General features: G+C 41.3%; 1 long non-coding RNA gene across 1 annotated transcript; it reads left to right on the forward strand.

The window, feature by feature from the left end:
• The first annotated feature begins 21,949 nt into the window (after nucleotides 1-21,949).
• Nucleotides 21,950-23,489, forward strand: LOC145136048 (uncharacterized). The gene is made up of 2 exons (XR_013720192.1): nucleotides 21,950-22,110; nucleotides 22,747-23,489. It is a non-coding gene; the product is annotated as an uncharacterized LOC145136048 (long non-coding RNA).
• Nucleotides 23,490-24,552: the final 1,063 nt, after the last annotated feature.

Below are 24,552 nucleotides of genomic sequence, written 5' to 3' on the forward strand. Positions count from 1 at the left end.
CACGGTCTCCTGCTTAAAACTTTTCCAAGTTACTGCCCCTCCATTAAGGGTAAACAGCCAGCCCGACTGAGAGCGGAAGTTATCTCTGTCGGTCTATAAACTGGCATCATTATACCCTGTCACTCTCAAGTCATCACTCCCACCAAGTATAAGGACCCAGTCCTTAGTCCTTCATAGGTACTTAAGAATGTTCTTAACTGCTGTCCAGTGAGCTCTACCCGGGTTCCCTTGATATCGACTAACCATGCTCAACGCAAAATCCACATCAGGGAGAGTACATGTCATAGCATACATGATCGAGTCAACAGCGGAAGCATATGGCACTCGACTCATTTCCGCTATCTCGGCATTGGTACTCAGACTTTGAGTCTTACTCAGCTTGGTATTGCTTTGGATTGGCAGCTCTCATTTCTTGGAATTCTCCATGCTAAAACGTTTCAGCACCTTGTCCAAGTAAGTATTCTAACTAAATCCAATTAGTATTCTACTCCTATTTCTCAAAATTCTTATCCCCATAATATAAGCAGCTTCTCCAAGATCCTTCATAGAGAAACACTTCCCAAGCCAGGAATTAACCTCCTACAAGGTCGGGATGTCGTTTCCTATGAGCGGTATGTCAATAACATACAAAACTAGAAAGCTAACTATACTCCCACTAGCCTTGACATACACACAGGACTCATCCTCACTTCTAGAGAATCCAAACTCTTTGACCTTCTCATCAAATCAAAGATTCCATCTGCGAGATGCTTGATTTAATCCATAAATGGATTTCTCAAGCTTGCACACTCTATTAGGATATTTAGCATCCAAAAAACCATCTGGCTGACACATGTAAACATCTTCAGCCAGCTTCCCATTAAGGAAAGCGGATTTGACATCCATCTGCCAGATTTCATAATCATGAAACACAGTGATGGCTGATATAACCCTAATAGACTTAATCTCGGCCACTAGTGAGAAGGTCTCATCATAGTCAACCCCTGGGGTTTGAGTAAATACCTTCGCAACCAGTCGTGCCTTGAATGTGTGCACCTTTCCATCCATGTCAGTCTTCTTCTTGAAGATCCATTTGCACCCAACTGTCTTGTAACCCGGTACATTGTCAACCAAGTTCCAAACTTGATTGTTATACATGGATTAGATCTCGCTGTCCATTGCCTCTTTCCATTTAGCAGACCCAGGGCCCGCCATGGCTTCCTTGTAGTTAGTAAGCTCATCTAAATTTATTAGTGTACTATCACTGATAAACGTATCACCTTCCGTAGTAATATGAAAACCATAAAACTTCAGTGCCATTCTAACTCGAGAGGAACGTCTTAGAGGTAATGACTCATCAATCGGTTCAACAAGAATCTCTTCCTCAGGTTGAGCGATAGTGTTAGAGTTTCCTTCATCGCTTGACTCTTGAAGCTCTTCAAGATCAATTTTCTTCCCACTGTCTTCTTGGCATATGAGTTCTCTTTCACGGAAAACCCCTCTCCTTGCTACGAAGACTAGGTTATCACTAGGTATGTAGAAAAGATATCCAAAAGATTTATGTGGGTAGCCGATGAAAATACATTGCTCACTTCGAGGTTCAAGGTTGTCGTGAGTCTCTCGTCTTACAAAAGCTTCACACCCCAAACCTTGATATGTGCCAACGAGGTAACTTTCCTTGTCCACATCTCGTGAGCTCTTTTTGTTAACCTTCTTAGTTGAGATTAGATTAAGGATATGGGCGGTAGTCTCTAAGGCATACCCCCAAAATGAGATAGGTAACGAAGCTCGACTCATCATAGAACGAACCATGTCCAATAAGGTTCGATTACGCCTCTCAGCCACACCATTGAGCTGCGGTGTTCTAGGCGGCGTCAATTGTGAAACAATTCCACATTCCTTAAGATAGTCGTGGAACTCGATACTAAGATATTCACCAACCCTATCGGATCTGAGCATCTTTATCTTCCTTGATTCTCCACTTCTTGCTTCAAATTTTTCAACTTTTCAAAGGTTTCCGACTTGTGCTTGATTAAGTAGATACATCCTTATCTCCTATAATCATCGGTAAAAGTCACATAGAAGCGGTTTGCATCCCTTGTGGTGGATCTGAAGGGCACACACACATCTGTGTGTATGAGATCCAAAAATCTCTCACCTCTTTTACAGGTACCAGTGAAAGGTAATTTAGTCATCTTACCAAGTAAAAAAGATTCGCACGTGTCATCTGACTTTAAGTCAAATGACTCCAAGACTCCATCCTTTTTGAGTTGGGCTATGCGTTTCTTGTTGACATGTCCACGACGGCAATGCCACAAGCATGCCTTGTCTAAACCATTAGACGAATCAGTATGCAAAACATTATTTCCTAAGTTATCTACAACTTATCTGTGTAAAATGCACTAGTTTTATTCCTACTTTTCAAATATAATTTAGAAACACAAAAGGCAGTGTACCTGTCATTTAGTGGTATAGTTAAGCAAGCAGGGTATCGATCACATGGAACGGTTTTAACTAATTAATTTACCTACTATTAAATTAACCTAATTTCCTAGCAAAGTAGTGGGTTTTATCTAATTTTGCAAGTTTAGATGAACTTAATTTCTTAACACAATTCAATCAATAAACAAAACACTTATGTTAGTTTGAATCCACCTTCCCTCAATGGTTTAACTATTAATTATGACAATTCCTGTTGGTTACCAATTAAAATGTTATTAGCAATTCAGTTCCAAATTTACCAATATTAAACTAATTCATGTAGAGCTATGTATGGTCACACATAATTTAACACAAAATCAATTTATTAAATAGAATTGGAGCTATATAAGATTGAATTTATAAACACAATTGTGGTCACAATATGAGTTCTCTAGCACATCTAAATTTAACAATTTAACTCCTTAACTAAGATTGGTTCAATCTTAGCTCTAATAATCTAATGTTCATTAAATTACTAGGTATTCAAATTCATGCAGATTAGTGGTCACTAACTACACAGAATGAGAAGTTTAAGCAATCAAATTATCAAGGCAAGCATGCTAGGTATACCAATCACACACAAGACATAACCAACAAGAAGAGTCTAAGTTAATATATTAAAACCATGAGTTCCAGCTTCATCTAGCTAACAAAAGCAGCTAAATTTAGCTGGACATGCTAACAAATAAACGCAAACGATCCATATTAAAATTACCAAACTAATATCGAATTATGACTTCTTCTTCCTCCTTGGTGTTAAGACAAATTCCCAGACCTTTAAACTCTGTAATTTTCGACTTCTGAAACCTTTCCAAGTCAGCCAACATCTCAAAGTCTTAGGGATCAAGGATATATATAGTTTTTGAATTATCCTCGCTCACGTCGTGAGCAAGTAAGTCTCACGTTGTGAGCTTAGTATCTATTCGTGTTTGACAAGGATTCTTCTACGCGATGCTTATCTTCTGGAATGTCCCATCTCACATCGTGAGCCTTCAATTCTCACGTCGTGAGTGCGTGTTTTTGCTAGATTTTTGTTCTTTCAAGTCTTCATCCTCCAAAGTTCCATTCTTTGACGTTTTTAGTCTCTTTTCTTCAATATGTCTCCTATTTGGCTGCAAAATACAATTTAACCTTATAAATATCATTATTCCATGCAAATGACCAAAATATTAATTAAAATGTACTTAAATATTGCCTACAAACATGTATAAATATGGCAATATAAAATACCCCACACTTATTCTTTGCTTGCCCTCAAGCAAATCTAATTATTTTTAAACTTAAACCCTTATCACCAACATCACATAGAACATTCCAATTCAAGCTCAGCCATTATACCAAGACCTTAATGCGCATATTTGTGTCTAAAATCCTAACAACCTCCCAATCCTAAATACTCACAATCCTTATGAACCTTCACCCCTTAGCTTATACAACATTCATTTCTACAACCCTTCGAATCAATCCTCAGAAATCTTTCTTAACCTCAAGGTAATTTTTGTAAAGCTACCCAAGCATACATAATCTAGAAATTACAACTTTTGATACCACCATGGAGCTCTTGAATTCTTCACTTTCTTGAATATTTCATCTTTGATTTCTTTGAATTCACCACCTTATTTGTGTGATTTTTGGTATCTTCAATTTTTGATTCTTCATAATTTTTTATCTTTGATCTTCATACTTTATACTTTGATTGCTCCAAAAATTCTTCAACTTTTTCACTTTTTGGTAATTTTTCTCTCTCTTTTTTTACATGTATAACTCACTTTTTTCACTCAAAAACCTACATGCTTAAGCAGGGGTGCTTAACTTCAACCCTTATTGGTTAAGGTATTAGTCTAAATGCAATGACTACATAAGCTCTCCTGGATAGATTTCAGGTACATGATGCAAAACTTATTATGCCATATAAACTACCATATTACCTTTTCATATCTCATGACTTTTCACTAGGAATGGGAAGCCACAAATATACTATAACATATGTTGGCTCAATTAAACATTTGAGATCTCATCGGATCGTTGTAACACCCATAAAATCATGCCAAATTAAAACTTTTTCAAGACACTTAAAAACCATTTAATCATTACATAATTTGTTTTCAAAATAATAATTATCAGAGTATCCCAGTTTCCAATCATAAAACATAGCAGCAGGAGGAGTGGTACTATCATGCCTTTGCCTTCCCTCGATCACCAGAAGTACCTGAAATAACAAACTGAAACTGTAAGCCCGAAAGCTTAGTGAGCTACCCCCAAAATACCATCCTTACATAACCATAATCATATCATACCAACAAATACATAACAGTATGCATAATGAGCCTTCAGCCTGAATGGACCGCCTCGCAGGGCCTACATCCTATCTGGACCGCTCCCGAGCCTTCGGCATGACTGGACTGCCTCGCAGGGCCTACAGCCTATCCGGACCGATCGTTGGGTATGTTGGCCTACAACACGAAGCAGGTCCGCATCAACCCAACCCCCAACCAAACTAACATGTACACATAAATATCATACGCTAGCTCATATTATATATAACAGTCAAACCGAGCTAACAGCTCACTAATCATAGCAACATCCCAATAACCGGAATACAGACCTAACCGGTCACTAACATAATGTCATCTTATAACCAGGACACTGACCTAACCAGGTCACCAAGCATAAGCATAACACCATCCTAACTACCAGGATGTACTAAATAAACATATCATTCCATAACCGGATACAAATCCATAAAGGGCCGGTATTGGTGCCTTAGACCCTGTTGATATAGTGAGGATAGCTCACCTCGCAACTGTCGACTCGTAAGATAAGCTCAAACTCTCGGATCACCGGCACAAACTCCATCACCTATATTAATCATAGAACCATACTTGTAAATTTCCAACCTCCCAAAACGCCCTAGACGTCAATTAGTCGATCCTTGGTCAAAATCAAAGTCAACGGTCAAGGTCAATAGTCCATGTTGACCTTAACACGTCGAGCACAATCAGCCACTTGCTGAGTTCTTTGCATAACTCGTCGAGTCACTTGAGTGACTGGTCGAGTTCCTATCATTCACGACCGTAAACTACTTGGCCAACTCGTCGAGTTTCCCCACAACCCGCCGAGTTCATGCGTAAATAAGGTTGGGAAAACCCCAGCTAACTCTCCGAGTCACTCTATTGACTTGCCGAGCCCCACTGCACTCTTCATCGGACTCGCCGAGTTGACCATGCAACACGCCGAGTCCCTTCAGTCCTTAATCCATGCAGATGCTTTTTAAGCCGTTTTAAGGTTCCATAATGTAGATCCAGCCTCCCAAGGTATGTTATTACGTTATGTTGCAAAGTTTACGTGTAAACAAGGCCCTAAAGGCTTATAATGACAAATCCAAGCTTGGAATGGGGTTTTACACTTAAGGGGAGGTTTATTCTTGCAAAAAGCTGGAAGCTTTTGGATCCAGGGATTCCAGAGAGTTCAGATCTGAAGTTGCAACCTCAGATCTAAGCTCATGCACAAGGAAAGCTTCCTAATAAGCTAGAAAAAACCTTAACTTCACCCAATGAGATCTAGAAGGAGAAAGAGGTCAAGATAATGAATTGATACCTTCACTTGATGCCAACTAAGGTAGATTTCTGATCCCCGCTCGTTCTTTGCTTCTAGCCTCTTGATCTCCAAGCTCTTTTCACCAAGAATCCTCTTCCTAAGCTTAGCACACACAAATAGAGCACACACACACGAACAAGGGTTAGCTGAGAACTCAAGGGACTATAAGGAGGCCCAAAGGAGGATTATAATCCCTTAAATAGGGTACAAAACCTCGAAAATTAGGGTTTCATCCACCAGCTCCTACTCGTCGAGTCCCTTCTTGGACTCGGCGAGTAGGTCGCTTAAACACGTGGACCAACCCGCTGCTACTCGACGAATTAGAGCAATCAACTCATTGAGTAGACCTCGGAATCATGAAAATTATAACCATAATTCAATACCTAAGAATCGGGATGTTACAATTCTCCCCCGCTTGAACTAGACTTCGTCCTCGAAGTCTTTTGCGATGAACAAGTCTGGATAATGCCCCCGCATCTCTGCCTCTGGAAATAATCTTGAACGGCCCAATGAATCGGGGACCCAATTTCCCCCTCTTCCTGAAGCGGATCACACCCTTCCAGGGCGAGACCTTCAGGAGTACCATGTAACCGACCTGGAACTCTAACTCAGATCAGCATTTGTCGGCGTAACTCTTCTGCCGACTCTGAGCTGTCTACAGTCGCTGCCTGATCTGCTGAATCTTCTCGGTAGTCTGCAAAACCATCTCCGTCCGTCCCATGACATTGTGTCTGACCTCACCCCAACAAGCCGGGGTGCGACATCTCCGCCCATACAACAGCTCGAAAGGCGGGGCGCCAATGCTGGAATGGTAGCTGTTGTTGTAGACGAACTCTGCAAGGGGTAGGTGGGAATCCCAACTCCTACCGAAATCAATGACACACGCCCTCAACATATCCTTGAGGGTCTGAATGGTCCGCTCACTCTGACCGTCAGTCTGCGGATGTTATGCTAAAGTGCAATCGCGTGCCCAGATCCTCGTGGAACTTCTGCCAGAAACGGGAAGTAAATCTAACATCTCGGTTGGAAACAATGGAGACCGGAACCCCATGGCGACCGACGATCTCGCAAACATACACGTCGGCCAACTTCTCGGCCGAATAACTTTCTCGAATAGCCAAGAAATGGGCACTCTTGGTCAATCGATCTACGATGACCCATATAACATCAAACCCCTTCGCCGTCCTTGGAGTTGTACCAGCTATAAAGGAGCCTATGGAGATTTTCTGCGATAACGAGGATACAGTTGCCTTAACCAAGGAACCAAGGGATCACGACAGATCCAGGCACATCGATAGAAAATACCACTTCATTAGACATCGAATAGAAGAAGGACTTCTCGTGGTAAAGATGGTATCATCAGATAAGAACCCAGCAGATCCCCTCACGAAGGGACTGTGTAGGGTTAAACATTTACAGCATACGAGGCGCATTGGGCTGAAGGATGATATTAGTTTTAGTAATTAGATAGTTTTCGAAACTTGTAATAGGTGAAATGTAATTGACATTTGATGTTTAAATAAAAGGTGTTTTTATTTACTAGTATGGTACTGTCTTGTGTCAATCATTTACTATTGTTTCATTTTTGCATGTTTTGACTTCCAAAATAATTATTTTATGTTATAACATATTATTCAAACTATCCACAGTCGATCATACTTTGGAAGTAGGTATTTAAATAAGACTGTCATGAATTGGGATTGTAGATTTGTCTGAATTGTATTAGACATAGCAATTGTTGCTGCAACATTCATGAGTGCTTATAAGTTCTGAGTATTGGAATCAACCCACGCTCACATATATCACTTCATGGAATTTATCTCAAGTGATCGTGAGACGGTAATATCATATAAGTCTTCAAACCAAGAGATATGAGTTGTTGACTATGAGTTGGTTGTACATTGATAGTACGAAAACGCATCAGTAACTTGATGTTATAAAACGTGTTGTTGTGTGTAATTTGATGATTAGTTAGTACAAGCATATGAGTCGAAGTTTATCTGTTCCTTTTAGTCCTTGGAGGATTAAAAGTGATATCTTGGGCCCCTCGATGATTTTGCTTTGACTCATGTGTCGGGCCCGGTCAGAACTGAATTGATGTGTTCGATTAAGTTCTATGTCAAAGAAATCAGAAATCGGGAAACAAACTGTTGGACAATAAGCGCGACGTTGTTCCATGTATTTGTCCGGCTGATATCTTGAAGAGAGGATTATATGATCACTTATCTAAAATGGCACAACTTAGTTCCGCGAGACTTTGAAAGAGCTATGATTGTTGGTCGGATCCTAAAGTCGTACTTACAGCTATAGTTATTAGACTTATCCAAGTGGGAGACTGTTGGATAAGGTGTCTAATTCCATAACTATATTTGGTATGTAATTGACCCGATTTAGCATGGTTCATTTGGGTTGCATGGCATCGGAACAATTGGATAGACTTTTGTGAGAAGAGGATATTATGGTATATTAATATATTATAAGTTCAAATATATTAATATGAATTATTTAATTAGTATTTATCAAGAATTAGTTTGGATCTAATTTTGTGATCAAAAGAGACTAATTAAATAAATGGGGATTGATTTGGTAAATCATTCATTCTTATATAGTGGTCTTATGATCCATAGCTCTTCATGATGGGCTAAACCCATGTGGTTACCCATGGATGCTCCATGGAGGTTTAACCCATGGATCATGAAGAATATGGAAGGTCATGAGTTACATGGTGTAACCCTAGTTTGCACACTATATAAAGGAGCCTCATGTTAGCAAATTGACATCTAAGTGATTCTAGTGAGGGCTAGTCGAATTTTGGTGCTTAATATTCTTCTCTCAAGTTATTCTAATTGTTGGTGGTGTTGTGTGAAGCATTTGAGGCATCACATTTGGGGTGCTAGGCTCACAAGGTCTTAAGGAATCCAAGCTACAAGAAAGGTATGTAATTCTACTAGTTTTGTTATACATATACCCCATGATATTCTAGTTAGGATGTAAACCTTGGAAAATAAAATTTTTTGCATGTATAATAGAGAAAACATAGATCCAAGGTTTCTAGGGTTGCATGTACACCATAGGAGTGTTAGAATGCTCAAAACTCATCATTAAGATGCTTAAATAGTGTGCAAAACCCCGAAATTAGGGTTTCACTCTGGCAGACCTACTCGCCGAGTTGAGGGATCTCAACTCGTCGTGTAGCTTGCTTAAACCCCGCATCCAAACTTGTTTCTACTCGATGAGGCTGGGGCTCCCAACTCGTCAAGTAGCTCTACAAAAATGAATAAAATATAAATAAATGCGTACCAGAAAACAGGCGTTACACTTCTCCCCCACTTGACTTAGACTTCGTCCTCGAAGTATGCCTCGTCTGGAAACAATTCCAGGTAGTGCTCCCTCATCTCCTCATCAGGCTCCTAAGTCCACTCTGAACCCTTGCGGTGCTGCCACTGCACCTTCACCATCTCAACCTGCTTGTTCCTCATCTCCTTCGTCTTCTTATTGAGAATAGCTACTGGTCTCTCGATATAATTCAGGCTGTCATCAACCTGAATATCCTCTAGGGTATAACCTCTAAATCATCCACTAAGCACTTCCGTAGCTAGGAAACGTGGAAAGTGTTGTGGATCTGGCTGAGCTCTTCTGGAAGATCCAATCAGTACACCATCCTGCCCACATAGGCTATAACCCTAAAAGGACTGATATACTTGGGGCCCAGCTTGCCCTGCTTCTGGAACCGGATGACATCTTTCCAAGGTGACACCTTCAGGAGGACCATGTCGCCTGCCTGAACTCCAAGTCTGAACGTCGCTTGTCGGCGTAGCTCTTCTGCCGACTCTTAGCAGACTGGAGCCTACTCCGGACCTGCTGGATCCGCTCAGTAGTCTTGAGTACTACCTCAGTACTCCTCATGACCCTCTGACCGACCTCGCCCCAACAGATTGTGGTCCTACACTTTCTCCCATAGAGCATCTCGAAGGGAGGTCGGTCTATGCTGGCGTGGTAACTGTTATATGAAAATTCTGCTAACGGAAGATACGTATCCCAACTGCCACCAAAATCCAAAACACATGCACGAAGCATGTCCTCAGGAGTCTGAATCATCCTCTCGCTCTGTCCGTCCGTCTGGGGGTGGAAAGCGATGCTGAAGTGGAGACGAGTACCCATCTCATCGTGAAACTGCTTCCAAAATCTGAAAGTGAAACAAACATCTCAATCTGACACCACCGAGACAGGCACTCCATGACGTGCCACACTCTCTTTCACGTAAATCTCAACCAACTTCTTGGCCGATATGCTCTCCTGGATGGGGATAAAATGAGCACTCTTGGTCAACCGATCCACAATGACCCATATCGAATCTACTCCGCGTGCGGTCTTTGGAAGCTTCGTAATGAAGTCTATGGTGATATCCTCCCATTTCCTCACGGGAATATCTAACGGCTGCATCTTGTCGTGAGGCCTCTGGTGCTCTGCCTTGACCTTCCTGCAGGTCAATCATCTCTCAACGTACCAGGCTACATCCCGCTTCATGCAGGGCCACCAGTAATCAGGGCGAAGATCCCGATACATCTTCGTCGCCCCGGGATGGATGGAGAACCTCGACTTATGGGCCTCATCCATCAAAACCTGCCGTACTCCACCCCAGTACGGCACCCAGACCCTCCCATGCAGGTTCAACAACCCACGGTTGTCATAATCCAATGAGGCTGCCTGGCCGATGATCCGCTCGCACTTTCGAAGCTCCTCCTTCAGGCCCTCCACCTGTGCCTCTTTGATCTGCTCCAACAATGGAGTTCTCGAATCGGAGTCGCTACTGCCTTGCGGCTCAGCGCGTCGGCCACCACATTGCCTTGCGCGGGTGGTAAAGGATCTCATGGTCATAATCCTTCACCACATCTAACCATCGACGCTGCCTCATGTTCAGGTTCGGCTGATCCATGAGGTACCTCAAACTCTTGTGGTCTATGTAAATGGTACAACGGACCCCATAGAGGTAATGCCGCCAAATCTTGAGGGCAAAAACCACATCCCCCATCTCTAAATCATGTGTCAGATAGTTAGCCTCGTGAGGTTTCAACTGCCTCGAAGTGTAATCTATCACGTGACCCTGTTGCATCAATACCGTACCCCATGCCTGTGATAGAAGTGTCACAACAAACTACAAAGTCATCGGCGCCCTCCGGCAAAGTCAGAATCGGTACCTCACATAATCAATGTCTAAGAGTCTCGAAGGCTGCTTGCTGCTCAGGCCCCCAGCGGAATGTCACCGAATTCTTGGTCAGTCGGTTCAAAGGAACAACGAACTTGGAAAAGTATTGAATGAATATCCGGTAATAACCCGCTATACCAAGGAAACTCCGAATCTCAGTTGGAGACCTCGGAATCTCCCACTGCATCACGGCCTCAATCTTGGTCGGATCGACCAGAATACCCTTATGGTCGACAAGATGATCAAGGAACTGCACCTCGCGCAACCAGAACTCACACTTGGATAACTTTTTGAAAAGTCTCTCCCTCCTCAGCGTCTCCAGCACCTCCTTCAGATGATCTTCATGTTGCTCCTGAGTCTTGGAATAGACCAATATATCATCGATAAAAACTATAATAGACCGGTCCAACATCGGTCTGCACATGTGGTTCATGAGGTCCATGAACGCGGCTAAATCATTGGTGAGCCCAAACGGCATCACTACAAACTCATAGTGACCATATCGAGTCCTAAAAGCTGTCTTCTGCACATCCTCATCCCTAACACGCATCTGGTGATAACCCGACCATAGATCAATCTTGGAGAACCAAGATGCACCCTGTAGCTGGTTAAACAAATCGTCGATCCTCGGGAGGGGATAACGGTTCTTCACCGTTACCTTATTCAGCTCCCGGTAGTCTATACACATGCGATGTGACCCGTCCTTCTTCTTCACAAACAGGATCGGGGGTCCCCATGGTGAACTGCTCGATCTGATAAATCCCTTGTCTAGCAGCTCTTGCAGTTACGTAGACAACTCCTGCATATCGGGAGGATCCAACCGATATGGTGTCATGGCCATCAGAGCCGCACCAGGGACTAGGTCAATCCTAAACTCAACCTGTCTCTCCAGAGGTATCCCAAGTAAATCCTCCGGGAATACGTACGGGTACTCTCGCACTACTGGTACGTCATCGACTATCGCTTTACCCTTATCCCGGGTATCCATGACATAGGCGACATAACCTGCACAACCCTACTGAAGGTAGCGCCTCGCTCTCGCTGCTAAACATAGGTTCAATCCACCCTATGGCCTCTCACCATGAATCACTAACCCTTCCCCACTAGGAGTCTGAACCCTCACTAGCTACTGCTCACAGTCGATCACTGCCCCATTGGGGCTCAACCAATCCATACCAACTATAACCTTATTCCCTCGCAGGGGAATAGGGACTAGATCCACAGAAAATTGCTCATCGAACAACTGCAGAGAACATCCCCGGTGAACCCTCGCAACCCTGACGATCCTATCATTTGCTATCACTACATCAAGTGGGCAGTCCAGCTCCCCAGGAGCCCCTAAGAATCGCTTGGTGAGCGCGAGCGACACAAAAGATCAGGCGGCACCCGAATCAAACAGTACCAAGGCTGATATACCATTCACTAAGAACGATCCTATAACAAAACACATAAACATAAGCAATAATCAGTATAAATAAAGAGATAAGGAGAAGATACATACCCGTCACCATGGTGGGAGCTGCTCGTGCCTTCTCTGCTGTCAACTGAAAGGCCCTGCTCCTCGCCACAGGCGCCTCATCCCGGCCCTGACGGCCATCTGTAATCCTCAACGTAGCAGGAGCGGGTGCTGACACCTGCCCTGCTGCTGCTAAACTCAGGTACTGGGACTGCTTGTGTCCCCTTTGATTTTACTGAAAGTAAATCAAGTCTGATACTGTAGTGGTGGTGGTAGTAGCTGTATAATCTTTGCTCACATGCCCATTTCAGTCGTACTTAAAGTAGCCTGAACTCCCTGCCTTGCACGTCCCCTCGTGCAACTTGTCGCATTTTCTACAACGGCTGCGACCCTGCTGGCTCCTAGGTCTGTGATCTGACAGCTTGGGCTTCTTGCCCGCACTCCCTTTCTGAACCCCCTCGGGTTTCCTCTTCCTCTCCATCTCCAAATCCAACTCTCTCTTTCAAGTCCTAGAAATCATATCCTCCAGCGTCTTATAGTTGGATCGGCTCACAAACTAGCGGATATCACTCCGTAGCATCTCATGATATCGGGCCTTTTTCATCTCCTCGTCTGCCACATACTACGAAACGAGAAGGGCCCTCTCCCTGAACATAGCGGTGATCTCCATCACTGTCTCAGTCGTCTGCTGGAGATCTTGGAACTCCATGGCAAGCTGCTGCACCTATATCACAGGTGCAAACTCAGCTATGAACCTAGCCGAGAAGTTGGTCTAAATCATAGTATCAAGGGCAGCGTCACCCACAGCATGCCCAACCTCCTCCCACCAGTCGCATGCCCTGTCCTTTAGAAGACAGGACGCAAGTCGGACCTTGTCCCCTTCGGGACATCTGCTGGTGTGGAATGCGTTGGCAACATCTGCCAACCATCTGGTGCTCGCAATGGGGTCCCGAGCCCCATGGTAATCGGGAGCTCCACAAGCTTTAAACTCCCGGAATGTCAATGTGCACGACCCCAGCATGGCCGCCACCTCGGTGCGGAAAGCACTCAGTCTCTCGTCCAAAAGCTCCAAAATACCCTCCTTGATCGTGCCGAATATCACAGGAGTTTGATCCAGGATACCGCACGCGATCTCAGGGGAGATGAACTCCCTCGTCTAGTCGTCTAGCTGCCCGGCTGCAGAGCCCGAGCCTGATCCCCCACCAGCGCCTGAACTGCCGACTGGTCGAGTTCGTAAAACCACCATTCTGTAAACAAATCATTACAAACATCAGAATACTAGTCATACCTCGAGGGATCACATATACTATAAGTTCCCTGGTTTCATCTCAGCCTTCCTTGATTTGAGTACGGATCCTCTGCTTTCAGTAGTACGGGCCCATACTATCTTCCACATCTATCCGTACTTTCCTCAAGAACTGCCTTGACTTCACCAAGTCCCTTCTGCTACTACTGCTTCACGCGCTAATCTCATCCTAGGCTCGCCCTAGGGTAATCACCATCCCACTCTCCGTCATCAGCTGCATAAGAAGTCTCTGCTATCTCCCCCTAACTAGCTCGTGAATACCATTACATATCACTAAGACTAGATAATTCTTCAAATGAGAGATCCTACCCTAAAACGGTTGGACTCAAACAAGAGATGTGAAATAGAGCTTGACCTAACCTTATGAAATTATTTAGTCCTTACAATATGTAACTTAACATATTTGTTTACTAGTTAGCAAAAGATAACTAGAACTCCTAAAATCACAAAGCAAGCAGCATTCGAGCATTGAGTAAACATAATCAAGTATATCCTAATCAAGCCATCATATCACCGACTAATCTGTACTAGCATGCAACTTATAAGCTCATACACATATAACAGGAACATAAGGCATCCTTCCTAGATCCTTATCCCTAATCTAGCATGTAGTTATCATAAGCATATCATAACATAACTTGTATGGGTAATTTGGGAGTACTAACTTGAGCTCGGCTAATTGCATGTACCACACCCTTTTTCTCTTTTTCAAAGTTCTTTTCGCTTTTCTAAATTTCTTTTCTTGTTTTTCTCAAAATTCTTGTTATATAAAAAAATAATTTTCTTTTGAAAATTTCTATACCAATTCCTTAGTTTGAGTTCAGACACACCCGAGAGTATGCCCGAATCCCTCAAACCAAGGCTCTGACACCAACTTGAAACATCCCAAAAACACGGTCAAAAAATTTCGTTTTTAATTATTCATAAAAACCATAAATAACAGTAATCATCTCATAAAAACATAAGTAATGTATCACAAATCATCATAACAAAAATAATGTATCAAAATCATGTGTCAAATATCAGAGTTCAAACATCCCAGGCTGGCAGAATGATGCGTGCACTGCAATCATCCCGAGCTCTTCCCTTTGCTACCGGAAGTACCTGAAACTAAAACTGAAAGTTGTAAGCACGAAGCTTAGTGAGTCTCCCCAAACTACCACATACCATACACATAAACACATAATAGCATACATTGGGCCTTGCCCACTACATCGGGCCCCGCCTGGCATAGGACCGAAGTCCGGTATACATATAAAATATCAATAAGCATATAACATAAACACATAACATGAACATATAAACATTCCTCGGGCTTACCCCGACATACCATTGAAGTTCGGAACACATAACACATAACATATAAGCTAAACATTCTTCGGGCTTGCCCCGACATCAGACCGGAGTCCGGAACACATAAATAAACACATTCAAGAATCACGAAGACATCAAGCATACAAAAATTCCTCGGGCTTGCCCCGGCATCAGACCGAAGTCCGGAAACATATAATCTACATCGGGCTAACCCCGACATCGGACCTAAGTTTGGAATACACTAACATACATAAACGGGCCGACATTGGTGCCTTCGACCTGTTCCTACTGGAGGAAAACTCATCATCACAATAAGCACTTAGTCAAAAACTGATAATTCTTCTAAGGGTAAAATGACCATTTTACCCTTGGTCAAAGTTAACATTTTGGTCAAAGTCAAAATTCTAGTTTGACCCAACTCGCTGAGTTGACCTATCAACTCGCTGAGTTCTTTAAATCAACAGTCCTAAAATCACAATCCAACTCGCCGAGTCGTCCCCCCGACTCGTCGAGTTCTATCGAGCTACTCATAGTTGCGATTTAGCAAATCAACTCGTCGAGTTCTACCATAATAAAAAACGGGACAACACGACTCAACTCGTCGAGTTCCTCTATGGACTCGACGAGTTCCCCTGTCTGTTTGGGCCATCTTAATGGGTTAAGCCCCTACTCTTCACATCTAAGCTTCTTATCCCTCATGCACACTGAGAACATCCTTTTAAGGGTAAAGTTTCCAACTTTACCCGTTAATACCTCTACTTCATGGGTTTAACTCAATCCTAACCCTTTAGGACCTAGATCTTGGTCCACTAGCCATCCATACATCAAACTAATGCATACTAACATAGATCTGGACCCAAAACACTCCATTAACACATAAAGCTTCTGCCTTTTTCCTCCATGCATGGCCTTTTGGGCTTGAAAGGCCAAAATGACACTCTATGGCTTGCATGAGGACTCCTATGGCATAAAGTTTGCACCTTTATGCCATGAAAGCCCTCCATGATTCCAGATCTAGAAGTATACTCACTTGGGACGTCCATGTCCCAAGGATCAAGATTTTTGAACCAAAACTCTCATAAAATGGAAATAAAGAGATCTAGTGAACTAATAGCCAAGTTAGGGACTTGATTACCAGGAAATGATGAGGATGGAAAGAAGTCTATGGATCTACTATCTTCTCCTTTAACCTTCTAGCTCCTTCTTCGTCAAGCTTCAAGAACACACAAAGATTACTCAAAATGGCTCACACACTCACACAAAGCTCTAGGGTTTCATGGATTAGGGTTTGGGACTTGGAGGTTGGAAATGAGGCCATAAGGTGGGGATTAAGATGCTTAAATAGGGTGCAAAACCCCGAAATTAGGGTTTCACTCTGGCAGACTTACTCGCCGAGTTGAGGGCTCTCAACTCGTCGAGTAGATTGCTTAAACCCCGTGTCCAAACTCGTTTCTACTCGACGAGTCTGGGGCTCCCAACTCGTCGAGTAGCTCTATAAAAATGAATAAAATATAAATAAATGTGTACCAGGAAACATGTGTTACAAACCATGGATCATGAATTCAATGATCTAATACAAAATATTACTTGGGATCTTGTTCCTCCAAACTCTCACAAACCCATTGGCTGCAAATGGGTCTTCCGTGTCAAACGCCATCCGGATGGTATTATTGACAAATACAAATCATGCCTGGTTGCTAAAGGATTTCTATAAGAATTTGGTAGAGACTACTTTGAAACCTTTAGTCATGTCACCAAACCAGTCACCATTCGCACTATCCTATCTATTGCTCTATCCAAAAATTAGTCACTCCACCGGTTAGATGTCAACAATGCCTTCCTACACGGTACTCTACGTGAAGAAGTCTTCATGTCTCAACCACCTGGATATGCACATTCTCAATTCCTAAACCATATTTTCAAACTATAAAAATCACTCTACGGTCTCAAACAAGCTCGTAGAGCATGGTACCTCGAACTGGCCAAATTTCTACTCAACTCTGGCTTCCGTAAATCCCTAGCCGATGTGTAACGCCAGGAATCCAGGAGGCCAAGTGGGGAAGGAAAAACCCTAAGTCAATGAGTCAACTCGTTGAGTCCAAGGAAGAACTCGACGAGTCGGAGTGAGTTCCGTGTCACATATTAAGTGGCCGACTCGGCGAGTCGAGGGACTGACTCGACGAGTCTGGTCTGGGTTGGGAAACCCTAATTTCGGGACTTGGTGCCCTATTTAAGCATCATATTCTCATTCCCTCAACCTCATCTTCAGCCCCCAGACCCCAAACCCTCACCCACGAAACCCTAGTGCATCTTGTGAGTGTTTGAGCCACCTTGGTGTGTTTTGTGTGCTCTTGAAGAGGAAGAAGAAGAAGGAAGTTGGAGGTTCAAGAGGGAGGAAGTAGATCCAGAAGATACACTCCATTTGCTACATTTCTTGGTAATCAAGTCTTCATTTTGGCTTTTGGTCTATTAGATCTCCTTATAGTCCCTTTTTTGATAGATTTTTGGTCCAAGAATGGTTGTCTTTGGGTTTTGGACGTCCCCCAAGCATGATCCTTTCAGATCTGGAAGTATTTAGGATGGTTAAGGCATAAAGGTGCAAGCTTTATGCCATTAGGAAGTCCCATGCAAGCTTAAAGAGACTATTATGGCCTCTTGGAGCCCTAAAGGCCATGCAAGGAAGTAAAGTCCAGGACTTTACATGGTTATTGGATGTCTAGAGTCTAGATCTTGATTTCCCTGTCTTGATTTGGTGTAATAAGGGTTTTTGGACCATGGGGTTATGTCTTAATGAGCTAGGGTTTTGTCTAAACCCATTAAGAAGGACTTAGGATGGGTAAAGCTGGAAACTTTACCCTTAATAGGTCATTTCCAGAGTGTTTATGAAGTTTGGAGTTCAGATTTGAAGTATAAGGGCTTAACCCTTTAAAATAGTCCAACATACCGAGGAACTCGGCGAGTCTAGGGAGGCACTCGACGAGTTTAAGTGAGTTGTCCCATTTTCCGGTTATGGGTGAACTCAGCGAGTCAGGGGAATAACTCGGCGAGTTGACTCGGGTTGTCATGAGTCTGGTTAGCCAGGGAACTCGGCGAGTCATGGGATGACTCGACGAGTTGGTTCGCGATTGCAGGATTCTGAGATTTTGAACTCGGCGAGTTGATGGAGCAACTCGGCGAGTCAAGTCAACCTGGAAGTGTTGAATTTGACCATGGACCGTTGACTTTGACTTTGACCAGAGTTGATTTAGTTTGATTTCTGGAGGGCATTTTGGGATTAAGTGTTATGTTGATATTGGTAGCTCGAGGAGCTAGGGGAGCAGCAGTTCGGGGAATTGTCGGATAGCAGCCGGAGGTTTCAGCTAGTCTTCAGTTGTGCGAGGTGAGTCTCCTCGCTGTTTGTATGGGTCTAAGGCACCAACGTCGGCCCATTATGTTTATGTATCGTAGGAAGACCCGGGCGTTAGCCCTATGCACTTATTGTATATGTTCCGGGTTACGACCTGATGCCGGGCGAGGCCCGAGGAATGTTAGAATGCTAGAGGTCTTTGTGATTCTTGCATGTATAGGTATGATAGCTTCCGGACCGGGGGTCCAATGTCGGGGAAAGTCCGAAGTATGTTAGATGATAATATGTTTTCGGACTGGGAGTCCGATGCCAGGGCAATCCCGAGGAAGGTTCATATGTTGTGTGTTAGATTATACTTGTTGTCTCTGTGATACTTGTATGTGCCTGGTAGGGAGGTGAGTGTGGGCGACATCTCGTATCTCATCATTAGCTGAGTGTGGATGGGGTTCCATATCTCAATATTAGTAGAGCAGGGGCGAGGCCCGTGATAGGAAGGGAGTGAGTGTGGGCGGCGGGGCCCGTATCTCACTACTAGCAGGAGTATGGACAGGGTTCCACGACCCCCTCAGTAGCAGACTAGGGGCGGGGCCCAAGTTAGGCGAGGCCTTAGATCAGGAGTATAGTTAGAGTATGTTTATTTATGCACTAGTATGTTATTTGATTGTATGTGTATAGCGGGCGAGGCCCAGAGACAGGCGGGGCCTAAGAGAAACAGATCCGTATACCGAGCGGGGCCTGATGCCGGGTAAGGCCCGATGCAGCGGGCGGGGGCCCAGTATGTGGTTATGTGTATACGGTTATGCGTATATAGTATGTGGTAGGTTGGGGAACTCACTAAGCTTCGTGCTTACGGTTTTCAATTTTAGTATCAGGTACTTTCGGTAGCGGAAGGAAGAGCTCGGGATGATCGCATGGCACACACCAAGAAGTTTCAGCCTGGGATGTTTTACTCTGATAAAAAGAACATGTTTAGAGATGATACTCTGATTTGATATATAAACCGTTGTTTATGGATGAAATGACTTGATACTTATGATTTAATTAATGTTTTAAAAAGAAATTTTTGGTCATGATTTTTGGGATGTTACACGATGCTTCCCTTTTCATTTACAACCATGATGGTATCACATGTTACTTCTTGGTTTATGTAGATGGCATTGTTCTCACAAGCAATTCCACTGCCTTTCTCAATCACTTTGTCAATATGCTTGCCGCTCGCTTCTCCATCAAAGATCTTGGTCCTCTACATCACTTTCTTAGCATTGAAGTTATCACTTCCCCTACTGGTCTATTTCTCTCTCAACATCGACACATTCAAGATCTTCTGTCTCAGTTTCATATGGATAGTGCCAAAGAAGTAGCCACACCTTTAAACTCGTCAGTTGTTCTAACTGCCATAGACGACTCTCTAATCGTGGATCATACACCTTACCGGAAACTTATGGGCTCATTACAATATCTTGCTTTTACTAGACCTAACTTCTCATTTGCAGTAAACCAACTATCTCAGTACATGCATGCACCTAGAGACACTCATTGCCAAGCCTTAAAAAGAGTTCTTCGTTACCTAAAGGGTACAATTCACCATGGTATATTTTTGAACAAAGGGTCTAATTTGAAGCTCAATGCCTTCTCCGATTCAGATTGGGACGGGGTTTCCAATGGTGGTCGTTCTACCACATCATACATTCTCTATCTTGGGTATAATATTATCTCCTGGAGATCATCCCGTCAAAAATCAGTTTCCCGCTCTTCGACAGAAGCAGAATACAAGGCTTTAGCCAATGCAGTGACTGAAGTCACTTGGGTATTACACCTGTTACAAGACCTTGGACTACCATCATCTCAGCCTCCTACTTTGTATTGTGACAACACGGGTGCCACATACCTCTGTGCTAATCTGATTTATCATTCCCGGATGAAACATGTTGCCTTGGATTACCATTTCGTACTAGAATGTGTTCAAGATGGCTCATTACATGTCCTAGATATACACTCCTTTAATCAACTTGCTGATGTTCTTAACAAACCACTGGGTCACACAACTTTTCTTTCTCTCCGTTCCAAGATCTGAGTCTCCGATGGATCATCCATCTTGAGGGGGCGTATAAAGGATACAACCAATCACACAATATAAAGTCTATATTTGTATATTCTAGCTGTCATATCTCTGTCAATTATTCCCTGTAATTTCTCCTAAATCAACTCCAGTCCATTTATGTAATATGATTATAAAGCCACTGTAACTTTTCAATTGTAAATAATAATAAAAGGATTCAATCTCCTTATTACCTTTATAAAACAAACATAGCCGACCGACCACATAATTACTATTCAAATTCATGGATTCGACTGGGTCTGGTATGGGCAAAGGCTAGCCTAGTTGGAAATGGTCTTATTAATAAGTAATAAACCAATAAACTTGAAATATAGGTAGAGTGACGTTTCTCGACCCAACCCGTAACCCGACACGAAAATAAACGGGTTTGAGTTAAGATTTCTGACATGCCAACCCATCAACCTATTTATTTAATGGGTTGGGTTGAGTTATTTGTTTGGGTTCGTAGGTCAACCCGCCAACCCAACTATATATTATATTTATAAAAATTAAAATTTTATTTTTGAATTAATGTAATATACGACATGCTTTAAGTCCTAACACTATTAACACCAAATCCAATTCTCAATCCATACGTAAGAGGTTGTTGCTTATTAAGTTATTATGTTAGATTGATATTTGGTTTGTTCATTTCATTCTAGTCAATATAAAATGATAATTATTACTTAATTTAAAGACGTATATAATTCATATAAATTAACATGAAAAAGTTACCCGAAAATGACCCGTCGACTCTTTGATCCGAAATCGACATACTGACTCACATACCCATATACTTATACAGATTATTTGGGTTGAATTGGGTTGATGTTTCCAACCAACCAAACCATATATTATATATGTTGAATTAAGTCGATGTATTCTAAATATAGGTACGGTGAAATTATCAGCAAATTCATGACCACCAACTTGCCCAACAATTATCAGACCTAAATAATATAGGTAAGGTGAAATTGTCATTGGCGAAACATTATTGACTAATGAAAAATTATTGACTAATGAAAGTACATAGGGACATTAACGTAATTTCGCATGGAGGCCACCGAACACATCATCAGATTCCTCGCTGCACAGTTGACAGTCCACAACATATGAACTCATCTTCTCTCTATTCCTCGGTTCCTCCTCCGATCGATCCTATCCTACTTTTTATTTTTATTTTCAACAATCTACCCCCAATTCTATCGTAACAATCCACATACGAGATGTCAGAACTCGCTGAGAAATCTTGCCGGAGTTAGTTTCTAGCTCCGTTGTGATACACAACTCCGATTGTCACTTCGGTACACTAAATTCAACCAAAAAGGTATGTTGGGTTTCTGTTAGTTTGAATTTCCACCAGTTTCACTGATTTAATCATTCTTTTTTTTTTATCGATTCTTGCTCATATGGACATGTAATTCAGTAAATTAACGGACGTATTTTTGAGTTAACCTTTCAATTTGATGTTGTTGACTGTTCCAAGTTTTGACTTATTTTATTATCGTTGCAAATATTTGCTACTTGTCTATTTCACTGGATCCATGGAAGTCGTAAACGTTAGCATTTCCACGAAATCTTCGTTTCTGTTGCTGTCTATTTACCCGGGAAACCTAATTATCGCATTTTGGGGTTAATACTTATGTTTTTTTTTTTCTGTGATTTAAGGATTAAGGATTTATTTGTTAGATGCCGAATAGATGATAGATCATTTTCTTTTTGCGTTGTTTTAGTTATTTGATCAAGCTAATTAAATGGGAGATACATTTCAAAGATTTTGAAGTCCTTTTGGAATTTGATTCATGAAAGATATTGGCTACAGTTTATATAATTTCTTGTTGGTGTTTTTATCAACATCCAAAACCTAACCATTCATCTTTCACATCTGAAAGTAATCAATTCCCAATTCCCAAATTGGTCCTTTTATTGTTTCACTAAACAACTTGTAAATGCGTTTTTGCAGCTTTGATTTGAGTGAGAATTTTGTGGAATTTCAAGTGTTGCAGTCTAATGAAATAGAAAGTGGGGTTGACAATAATGCACCACAACTGAAAAGACAGTATGTTAAATCAGTAGTTTTTAATATGTTTGTCTCCTATTTTGTGAATTGGAATGAGGTAATTATTAAGTTTTTACAGCAAGAAAGAGAGTGATAATGTTGTGACAAAGACAAATTATGAGCCACGTGTAGTTGTTGAGACTAAAAGTGTGGTTGATATTGTGAATGATGGATATAGATGGCGGAAATATGGGCAGAAAATGGTTAAAAATAGCCCCTATCCAAGCTACTTTTTAAATTCACATTTTATCAAACAGTTGGTGTGCGTTAGTTTAAAGTAAAGTGATTAATGTTTGTTTTGGAGTTACTACCGGTGTTCAAATGCTGGGTGCCCAGTGAAGAAGCATGTAGAGACGCCATGATCATGACATGCCTTCTGGAATCAGAAATGTTACACAAAACATGAAGGAAAATAACAATGGCACAATGGATGATGATGGTAATCATCATGATCATGATAATGACAATGATAATGATGATGATGATCCCCAACCACAACCACAACAACAACCGAAAACAAATGAAAGTAAAGGTATGGAAATGTTTGTTATTGTTATATGATATGATGTTTCCATAAGTTAGTTTTATTTGCTTTAAGGTCTGTATCAAACACTTATTTAGTAATATAATACTTGTTATTTTAATAAGGATGTAGTTTTCATAGTATCTTATTAAATCTTTTTGAATTAATGTCTTTTGAAAAGGGTTAATATTGAAATTGGTTCTTAAACTCCTGCTTAGGTATTTAGTCATGAGTTTTTCTTAAAGTATTTTTAAGGTTCATTAACTTGTTTATTTTTTGTATATTATATTCTAATGACTAGTCATAACTAAAGACTTGTAAGTTTTTTTGACTTTTTTTTTGTCACGGTCTTTTATTTTTTTGGTTTCTTAGGCCGTTTAATTTTTTTTTTTTTTTGACAAAACTACAAAATTGGTCCCTTTGGTATGTATTTTTTTCCTGAGAGGTTTGGTCCCAACCTCGATTTTTTTGGATTGGTAGTCCTTTTGGTCTAATTTCTATGTGTTTTTGGTCCCTCGGTAAACTGAAATGACTATAATGCCCCTCATGTATTTATTTTTTATTTTTCTTTCATTTTTTAATTTAATATATATTTATCTATTTTAATAATTAATAAATAGAGGGATCTCTCTCTCTCTCTCTCTCTCTCTCTATATATATATATATATATATATATATATATATATATATATATACTAGTTTATAACCCGTGGGAACCACGGGTTATAAAATTAATTAAACTTTCATAATAAAAATTTATAATTATTAATCAATTATTTTAAATAAATTATTAATTAAAAGATATATCAAAATTTTAAAGTTATTATAACTTCAAATTTAATATATAATTAAAAATGTAAATTTGAATTTTAAAATCAGTTGTCTAATATATCTACATGACACATGACATAATTTTAATGATGAGTTGTATTAAAATGACACTTAGCAAAAGAAGATTAAAACTATTCATTTATTAGAATAGGGATATATATATATATATATATATATATATATATATATATACACACACACACACATACACACAAACACTTGCAAATCGCACACTAAAATCACAAGTTCAAGAATTGGAACTCAATGGTGTTGGGTTTTTCTCGGTCGGAACTCAAGAATCGAAACACTAAAATCGAATTGAATATGAAATCATGTGTATGTTCTTCCAATCTGAA

The sequence above is a fragment of the Lactuca virosa genome, chromosome 9, assembly GCF_052849685.1.
Source record: "Lactuca virosa cultivar CGN04683 chromosome 9, Lactuca_virosa_CGN04683_v6, whole genome shotgun sequence".
Lineage (NCBI taxonomy): Eukaryota > Viridiplantae > Streptophyta > Magnoliopsida > Asterales > Asteraceae > Lactuca > Lactuca virosa.